At 44.4% G+C, this 9,275-nt stretch overlaps 1 protein-coding gene across 1 annotated transcript in view; it reads left to right on the top strand.

Annotated features, from left to right (window-relative positions):
- The first annotated feature begins 291 nt into the window (after nucleotides 1-291).
- The window catches only part of RNF208 (ring finger protein 208), a 48,699-nt gene continuing 39,715 nt past the window's right edge, over nucleotides 292-9,275 (top strand). The window contains exon 1 of the mRNA XM_030207460.1: nucleotides 292-667. The gene's annotated coding sequence lies outside the window, so the exon portion shown is untranslated. The remainder of the gene's footprint in view (nucleotides 668-9,275) is intronic.

The following is a 9,275-nucleotide window of genomic DNA, read 5'->3' as shown; positions in this document are numbered from 1 at the left end:
CTTAAACAGCCTCCATAAATGTTAGCCTAGAGGTGATCACAATCTATGTCTGGTATCTGGGCCATACACTTGGCATTAAGGACAGGAAAAACTGGGCAGACTGGAAGGAGTAGCGAGTCATTTTCTGCTGTCATCTTCTATGTATGTATGTTATGCTAGTGTGACCGTTCTGCTTCTGCCACTGTTTAGGACTCTGGCCAATAAAGCCATTTCCCGGGGCGCACACAAAACCTGCCCAGTTTGCTCAGCCTGCGTCTGTCCCCTGCCTGAATGATGGGGCGCAGGCTGGCAAAGAGGCAGCAGCGCTTCATGAATGAAGAGAGAGAGGGGGAGTAGAGGAAGAGGGAGGGGAGAGGGAGGAAGAGGCTGGTAGGAGCTGCGCAGATTAGAGAGAGAGCGAGAGTACCGACTGCAGTACTGCAGTACCCACTGCAGCCAGGCACGGAGAAGAGCCAGCTATCAGCCCTCTCCGACCCCAAGATCGGTTGGGGGGAAACGGAGCCCAGCAAGAGGCCAAACTTCCTATCCGCTCTAGCGTGCGAGGCAAGATATCCGAGGGATGCTGGGGTGAACCTGCTCAGATGAGAATAAAGCAGCCATCCAGGCTCCAACACTTGGCACCCAACCTGAAACGAGCGAGGAGACCATCGAGAACTGCCCCTTCTAGGTAAAGCAAAGCCGTTTTATTTGTGGCTAAGAGAGTGTGTGTGTGTATAGTGTGTGTATGTGCGCGTGCGTGTTTGTCGTTACACATGCACACACACCCAGGATGAATAAAGTGAATCTGGAAAGGCGGGCTGAAGGCAGGGAATATCAAGCAGGTTTTAGTGTGTTTTATTTTTTGTTTCTGGAATTCACCTGCCTTTCTAAGGGTGCAAAATAAAATGACCAGGAAAGGTCACTACCCATGGATACAAAGTATCCCAAATAACCAAAATAGGTCCTCTGCCTATCCATAGGCTATGGATATAAGAACAAGACCCTGAATGCACTGTCTCAGAATACCAGGACAGGTCACTGCCCCTGGTTGCACTGTATAATGTGACCAGGATTGGCCTTCCTGGGTTGCTGTACCTTGCATCACCATTTTGTGTCACCGCTCTACCACTTCTGGGTATAGATGGAGGAAGAGTTACACAAATCAGTCGCACGCACCAGTCCCCACGATAAAGCTGCAAATCTCAGAGGGCACTTGGGGGGGGGGGGGATTCATGAAAGAGCAGTGGTGGCATTTCCTGGTAGAATCTGCACAGGATGGAGAATGGGAATAATATCTACACTGCGTGCGGTCGTGAAGCTCTGCTGTGTGCAGCAGAGATGTTGTGAGGCCACTGGAGGCTGTTCTGTGTACAGCAGTGATGCTCAGAGTCTGTTCTGTGTGAAGCTGTGACACTCAAAGGCCATTGCTGTTATGTGTCTAGTAATGAAGCTCTGAAATCCTGTGTATGGTATTGATGCTGTGGTCATTGCAAGCTGCTCTTAACACAGTGATGCTCTGAGAGTACTGGAGACTATGACACTGTGATGCTATGAGGCCATTGCATATTATTCTGTGCGCAGTAGTGATGCTATGAGGCCACAGGAGGCGGTTCGGTGTGCACTGGTAATGCTGTGAGATTATTCTGTGGGTAACCCTGACAGTGTGGTGCTATGAAGCTCTTCTGTGTGCTGCTATAATACTCTGGGACCACTGGAGATTGTTCTCTGAATAGTGGTGGAAGCTCTTCTGTGTGCACCTGTGACACTGTGAGGCTGCTCTGTGTGCAGTATTTTTTTTTTTGTTACATTTGTACCCCGCGCTTTCCCACTCATGGCAGGCTCAATGCAGCAGGCAATGGAGGGTTAAGTGACTTGCCCAGAGTCACAAGGAGCTGCCTGTGCCGGAAATCGAACTCAGTTCCCCAGGACCAAAGTCCACCACCCTAACCAACTAGGCCACTCCTCCATTGTTGCTCTATGGCAGAACTTTCCAAACTGTGGGTTGGGACTCCAAACTGGGTCACAAAACTTGGGTTTGGGATCACGACCTGGATAGACTCTCCATAGGTGTATCATTATTTTGCACTTCTGGGGGAGTCACATCATTTTATTTGGCTGCAGTCATGGGGTTATGGCCACAAAAAGATTGATAAGCACCGTTCTAAGGCCATAGGAGGCTGGCCTGTGTGCAGCTGTTTGTCTGTGGTCACAGGGGGGGGGGGGGGCTGTTCTGTGTGCAGTGATGATGCAATACAGGTACTAGAGTCTATCGAGCAATGATGATATGAGGCTGATGGGGGCTGTTCTGTGTGCAATGTAGCTGTGATCTCGTGGGACCATTGAAAGCTGTTATGTGTACTGCAATGATTCTCTGAGGCCATTGGAAGCTGTTCTGTATGCAGTGGTGATGTTATGAGGCTACCAGAGGCTCATCTGTTTGTAGCAGTGATGTTCTGATGCCATTGGAGGCTGTTCTTTGTAGAGCTGTACTGAATAGCATATTTTACTATTCGATCAAATATGAATAATTAAAAATATTATTCGGCCGAATATGAATACTGAATATAAATAATGGACTTTGAGCTTTAACATAACAAATAATAAAAGAAGTAATGTGTTTATTTCAGTAGGATTTAGCACAATAGAACAGCAGATTATGTGTATTCAAATTTAAATCACTATTCGGCCGAATATGAATAATGTATTTGGGGCCAAATTGAACATGAATATTTGGTACAGCCCTAGTTCTTTGTACCACAGTGATGTTCTGAGTCCATTGGAGGCTATTCTGTGTGCTGCTGTGATGCTGTAATGCTATGAAGCTTCTCTGTGTTCAGCTCTGATATTTTGAGGCTATTGGCAACTGTTCTGTGTGCAGCTGTGAATGTGATGTTATAAGGCTGTTCTGTGTGTAGTATTGATGCTCTGAGGCCATTGGAGGTTGTCCTGTGTACAGCTGTGACACTATAATGCTACGAAGCTCCTCTGTATGCAGTTGCAATGTTCTGGGGCCATTGGACGCTGATCTGTATGCAGCTGTGATGCTTTGACGCTGTTCTGTGGGTAATAGTGATGCTCTGAGGCCACTGGAAACTGTTCTATATAAAGCTGTAATTCTAAGAGACTGTTCTGTGTGAAGCTGTGACAGTGTGATACAATGAGGCTATGAGTAGTGATACTCTGAAGCCACTGGAAACTGTTCTGTGTAGAGCTGTAGTTCTAAGAGGCTGTTATGTGTGCAGCTGTGACTCTTTGAGGCCCCTGGAGGCTGTTGGGTATGCTTTGGTGATATGTTGAGGCCATTGGAGACTGTTTTGTATGTAGCAGTAATGCTCTGAAACCTTTGGAGGCTGTTCTGTCTTCAGCTGAGATCCTAAAAAGCTATTGGATTCTATTTTCTTTGTGCAGTGGTGTTGCTAGGAGGCTCTTGGAGGCTATTCTGTGTGTGGCTGTCATACTGCAAGGCTGTTCTGCATGCATGGTATTAACCCATCCAACATGTATCATTCTGGATTTTTAGGCTGCAATTCTAACACATTTAGAATGAGGGTAAGAAGATTCTAAAACACATAATTGAAATTAGTCCAAACTGTGGCATTAAAACTTAAGAACATCAGACCAATGGTCCATCTAGCCCAGTATCCTGTTTTCCAAACAGTGGCCAAACCAGGTCACAAGTACCTGGCAAAAACCCAAATCGTGGCAACACTCCATACTACAAATCCCAGGGCAAGCAGTTGCTTCCCATGTCTGTCTCAATAGCAGACTAAAGACTTTTCCTCCAGGAATTTGTCCAAACCTTTTTTAAACCCAAATATGCTAACCGCTGTTACCACATCCTCTGGCAAAGAGTTCCAGTGCTGAACTATTCGTTGAGTGAAAAAATATTTCCTCCTCTTAGTTTTTAAAGTATTTCCATGTAACTTCCTTGACTGTCCCCTAGTCTTTGTACTTTTGGAATGAGTAAAAAATCGATTTACTTCTACTTGTTCTACACCACTCAGGATTTTGTAGACCTCAATCTTATCTCCCCTCTTCTGTCTCTTTTCCAAGCCGAAGAGCCCTAGCCTCTTTAGCCTTTCCTCATACGAGAGGAGTTCCATCCCCTTTATCATTTATAAACCTTTTCTAATTCCGCTATATCTTTTATGAGATATGGTGACCAGAACCGAACGCAACACTCAAGGTGCGGATGGACCATGGAGTGATACAAAGGCATTATAGTATTTTCGATCTTATTCACCATCCCTTTCCTAATAATTCCTAGTATCCTGTTTGCTTTTTTGGCTGCCACCGCACACTGAACAGACAGTTTCAGCGTATTATCTACGACGACACCCAGATCTTTTTCTTCAGCGCTGACCCCCAGAGTGGACCCTAGGATCAGGTAACTGATTCATATTATTCTTTCCAATGTGCATCAACTTGCATTTGTCCACATTAAATTTCATCTGCCATTTGGACACCCAGTCTTCCAATTTCCTAAGGTCTTCCCTCAATATTTCATAGTCCTCACGTGTTTTAACAACTTTGAATAGTCTTGTATCATCTGCAAATTTGATCACCTCACTTGTTGTTCCGATTTCCATGTCATGTATAAACAGGAAAGCATTGTTAATACTGGGATACAAACACCCAGTGTCTTTGTGCAATAATCAGCCCCAGTTGTGTGAAGGAGGGTATACATTGGAGTCTATCAGATATCTTTCTCTCAAATTGATAGCATTTAATGTCAGATCAGTTTTAGTTTCTACAGGGTTGTCCCATAACAATAAATGTATTTCCAATGTATAGGGAAACAAAAAGCGGGGAGGAGAATCCTCACTCAAATCAAAAACAATGAACTCAAAAAGTGAGGACGTGTTGAGGAGGAAATCCAAAAACGTTTTTTGGATTTTCTCCTCAACTCGTCCTCACTTTTTGTGTTCATTATTTCCAATATACAACCATACCTCCCATGCTACCAAGTCTTTTACCCAGATTTCAAAGTCACAATCCTACTGAATATGCCTCATGTCTCTCCCCTCACTTTACCTGCATTTCCATCCTGAAGGGCTCCAGCCTACCCTGTATATCCCAATCCCTCCACGTGATCTGCATATCAGTTTTACTCAATGCATACTCGTTCTACAAGTGTAACTGAGCAGACTGTACCTTAGACAGGAAGCTTGGAAAGAACTAAAGAAGACATTTCCTGTTAAGGTTTAAGTCAGGTTTATTGATTTAACAGTTTTGCATCAAAGGCAACTGAGAGGTATAGAATAAAATGAATGTACACATACACACAAAACACGGAACTAGCAGGAGATGTAGGAGGGACAGAAGCGTAGCCAGGTGGGGCGCAGGGGGAGCGGTCGCTCCCCCAAACAGCTGCTCCGAAAAAAGGCGCCTATGCGCCCTGTGCCAATAATTTTTTTTTCTGCTCCCTCCTGAGTCCTATCTCTTCTGCCCGTCTTCTCCCTCCTGTGCAGCACCGGCGATTCAGAGTGAGCCTTGCTTCTGCCGGCGTCGGGGCCTCTTCTCAGGCGCGTCCCGCCTACTCTATTGCAACTTCCTGTTTTCCACAGAGGTGGGACGCGCCTGAGAAGAGGCCCCGATGCCGGCAGAAGCAAGGCTCACTCTGAATTGCTGGTGCTGCGCAGGAGGGAGAAGACGGGCAGAGGAGAAGGTGAAACTGAAAGATGCAATGCTCAGAGGGGTGCTGGAGAAGGGAGAAAGCGGGCAGGGGGGTGTGCTGGAGAAGGAAGAAGGGAGAAAGCGGGCGGGCTGGAGAAGGGAGAAAGCAGGGGGGGTGGCTGGAGAAGGGAGAAAGCTGCCCGGGGGGGGGGGGGGGGGGGGGGTGCTGTGTTGGAGAAGGGAGAAAGCGGGCGGGGAAGGTTTAATAGGCTCACTTCCACTCTGGTCAGTCAAGTCCACAAGGGAGCCAAACTTACTTTACTTGTGCCATCACTATCCAACAGGATAGGCAATGTCTTGAAAGGTGGAGGATAAAGGATTTTTTTTATATATATGTTTATATCACACATTATCCCAAGCAAAGTTGGATTCAGTGTGGCTTACATTTTAAAATACAGTGAGACAGAATAATAGAATTTAGTTATATCATGGGAATAAATAAATGGATGTGTCTGAAACATTTAACAAAGTTGAGATTAGCATATATACCCAACTGGGCATTTAAAAGTTTGTCCTTTATTGATACCACATGTTCAGAAATCATAGCCATAAGTATAGACAGTTATTCAAAGATTATCACATGGTAGGGGAAGGAGATAGGAACACAAAGAAGGCACTACTGGAAAGGGGAGGAGGAGATAGGGACAGAGAGGGGCACCACTGGAAGGGGGAATGGGGATATGGGGACAATGGTGAAAATGGGTGAGATGGGGACAAAGAGTTAATGCTTGAAAAGGGGGAAGATGGTAACAGGGGTAATGCTGGAAAAAGCAGGAAGATGGGGACACAGGACAATATTAGAAAAAGGGAGAGGTGGGGGACACCAGGACGGCAGATGCTAGAAAGTGGGAGATGAGGAGACCAGGTAGGCTTGTGCTGAAAAAGGGGGAAGATGGGGACACAGGGAAGATGCTGAACTTGGGGGTAGGATAGGGACAAGGAACACAGAAGGGAGATGCTGGACAGGATAAATAGTGGTGCAGAGGAAAAAAGGATGGTGCACTTGGAGACAGAAGAAAATGTCAGATGGGCAAGCGACCCTGTAAAGGCAGAAGAAACAGAGAAAAACAGAAAAGAGACAGTGGGACCAAAGCAAATGAGAAAACAGTAGAGGGGTCCGAGTGCATTTTCTTAAGTCATTTTTGACGTACTGCAGCACAGATTTTGATGGGTAGAATCAAGGACTGCAAATCCCACATGAATTTGGGATGTGAGTTCACACTAGGACTGGTTGGAAAAAATCTCCCTTCTGGAACTGGATCACTTGGCAGCTCTATACACAGCTATTTGATAGTGGGGACATAAAATGAAAGATCAGTGCCAAACAGATGTAGAGAACGAAAGGAAGAAGACAAGAGGCGAGAGAAGAAATAGAAAGGTCAACCTGGAAAAGAATTTGTAAGGCTGACTCATGGAACATGGAAAAAAAGACTATTCCCAGACAACAAAGGTAGAAAAATATTTTTATTTAATACTTTGTAAGCACTGAGATGGGAGAAAATGCATTTCTGTCTCTCTTTTTTTTTTTTTTTACCAGTATTGCACTGTTTAGAGTCTGGCTTCCTTGGGCAGGGGGTCTCTATTTCAATTTTTGTTGTTGTTTTTTGGGGCTTTTTTTGTGGCTCCCTATTCTGCATTAGATTGGTAGCATGGAATGTTGTCACAATTTGGGTTTCTGCCACATTGGAAACAGGATACTGGGTTAGATGGACCATTGGTCTGACCCAGTATGGCTACTCTTATGTTATATAGATGAGGGTCTGTCCATGTTCTGCATGTGTGACTGAGGTGAAGGATTCTGCCAGCATGTAGTATCTGTGTAGGAATGTGTAACAGTGCAGCTTGTTCCAGATTCCCAATAGTAGGTATATTGGTGTTTTAGAGCCCAGTGTAATATATATAGCATTGTCTTCTGATAGGTGGTTTAGGGCTGTTATGGTGTGGTAAGTTTTGTGTTCTAGGGCAGTCCTGGAGCACCCCCTTGCCAGTCAGGTTTTCAGGATATCCACAATAAATATACATGACATTGATTTGCATATACTGCCTCCATTACATGCAAATCTTTTTCATGCAGATTCATTATGGACAGCCTGAAAACCTGAATGGCAAGGGGGTACTCCAGGACCACCTATGGAAACAGTTCTCTAGGTCCCACTGTAATATTTATAGCATTGTCTTTTCATAGGTGGGTTAGGGCTGTTTTGGTGTGGTAAGTTTTCAGTATAGGTTGTGGGTGTCTTTTTGCAGGGGTTTGTGTTATTTCACAAAGTGTCTAGCCCTATTTGAAAGTAGGCTCTGGGGCAAGGGCCACCAAAGGTCACCCAAAATAAAAATGCTCAAGACTAGTGTTCTTCACATCCTGTAGAGTCGCCACACAAACAAAAGCCCATCTGATTTAAACAAGGTGTCTAGCAGTGGAAGGACTGGGTGTGCTACTACTGAGGTGATGGTCACGATTTGAATATTTTTATTTGAAGTTAAGAAGACAGGTTGCCTGCTCTGGCCAGTCCAGGGACCTCTTCTGCGTCCTGCCTCCTGATGTAACTTACTGTTTCCTTGTAGGCAGGACGCAACAGAGACAGCCTGTATTAATCAGTGCCCGCCACAGCCCCTGAGCAACAACACAGACACTGCTGTCTAGCTGACACCAACCGGCGCCTATTTTATAAAAGCCTGCTCCCCCTGAGATCAAAACCTGGCTAAGCCTCAGAGGAGGGACATAAGGGTATTTCCTGTTATTATCATGAGTGCTGGAAATATGGTAAGATATTGAGAGATTAATGTTTTACCAGAAGCCTGGAAATGTATAAAGCAAGCCATTCTTCAACCCCTTCACTGGATCTTCTGCAGTTGTTCAGTATCTCAGGATTTTGTACTGTCCTATTCATATGTGACTTTGGCATATTCACTTTTCCCATTTCACTTTATTTTGATATACCACAAACTCCTAAAGAATATTTAAGTAGTTCAAATAAATATATTAATGGAGAGAGAGAGAGAGAAAAAGAGATATCAGCCTGCTTCTATTTTGGTTACTATTTTGTGTTTGATCTGTTTTAGTTTTTAGATTTTCACCATGTTTTAAAATAAAGGGTAGTTGCTATTTATTAGGGTGAAACCCCCTTTTTTAAAACTCCTCTGTGTCTCCTTTCAGCTATCCATGCTGTATATGTTTCAGAGTGACACTCTGCATGAAAGTCTGAAGATCAATTCTTCATTTATCCATGCTGTATTAATGGGTTACATGTTTTAGTCTGACACTCTGTATGAGGGTCTGAGGAAGATCCACCCTTCAGCTGTCTGTGCTGTATTCATTTTTTGTGTTTCAGTGTGACACCCTGCATGAGGATCTGAGAAAGACTGAGCATCAACACAGGGTGCCTCTGATTTATTTAGAAGCACAATGGTGGGATGACTGTGAATTAAATGCTTTCAAAATCCCTAAACACAGATATTTCCAGCCGACTAAAATAAATATCAGAACCAAAAGAGGAATATGGCTGATTTTAGTAGCTGAATTATTTATACATTAGGGTATTTTGTGCTAGCCCTGCTGCTTTAATGAAGGGATATATTTAGATCTTAGATAGTAAAGGAGAGCTGCTTACTAAGGTTTCCTG

The sequence above is a fragment of the Microcaecilia unicolor genome, chromosome 6, assembly GCF_901765095.1.
Source record: "Microcaecilia unicolor chromosome 6, aMicUni1.1, whole genome shotgun sequence".
Lineage (NCBI taxonomy): Eukaryota > Metazoa > Chordata > Amphibia > Gymnophiona > Siphonopidae > Microcaecilia > Microcaecilia unicolor.
The sequence above is the reverse complement of the archived record's forward strand: the minus strand, read 5'-3'. Positions and strand labels throughout refer to the sequence as shown.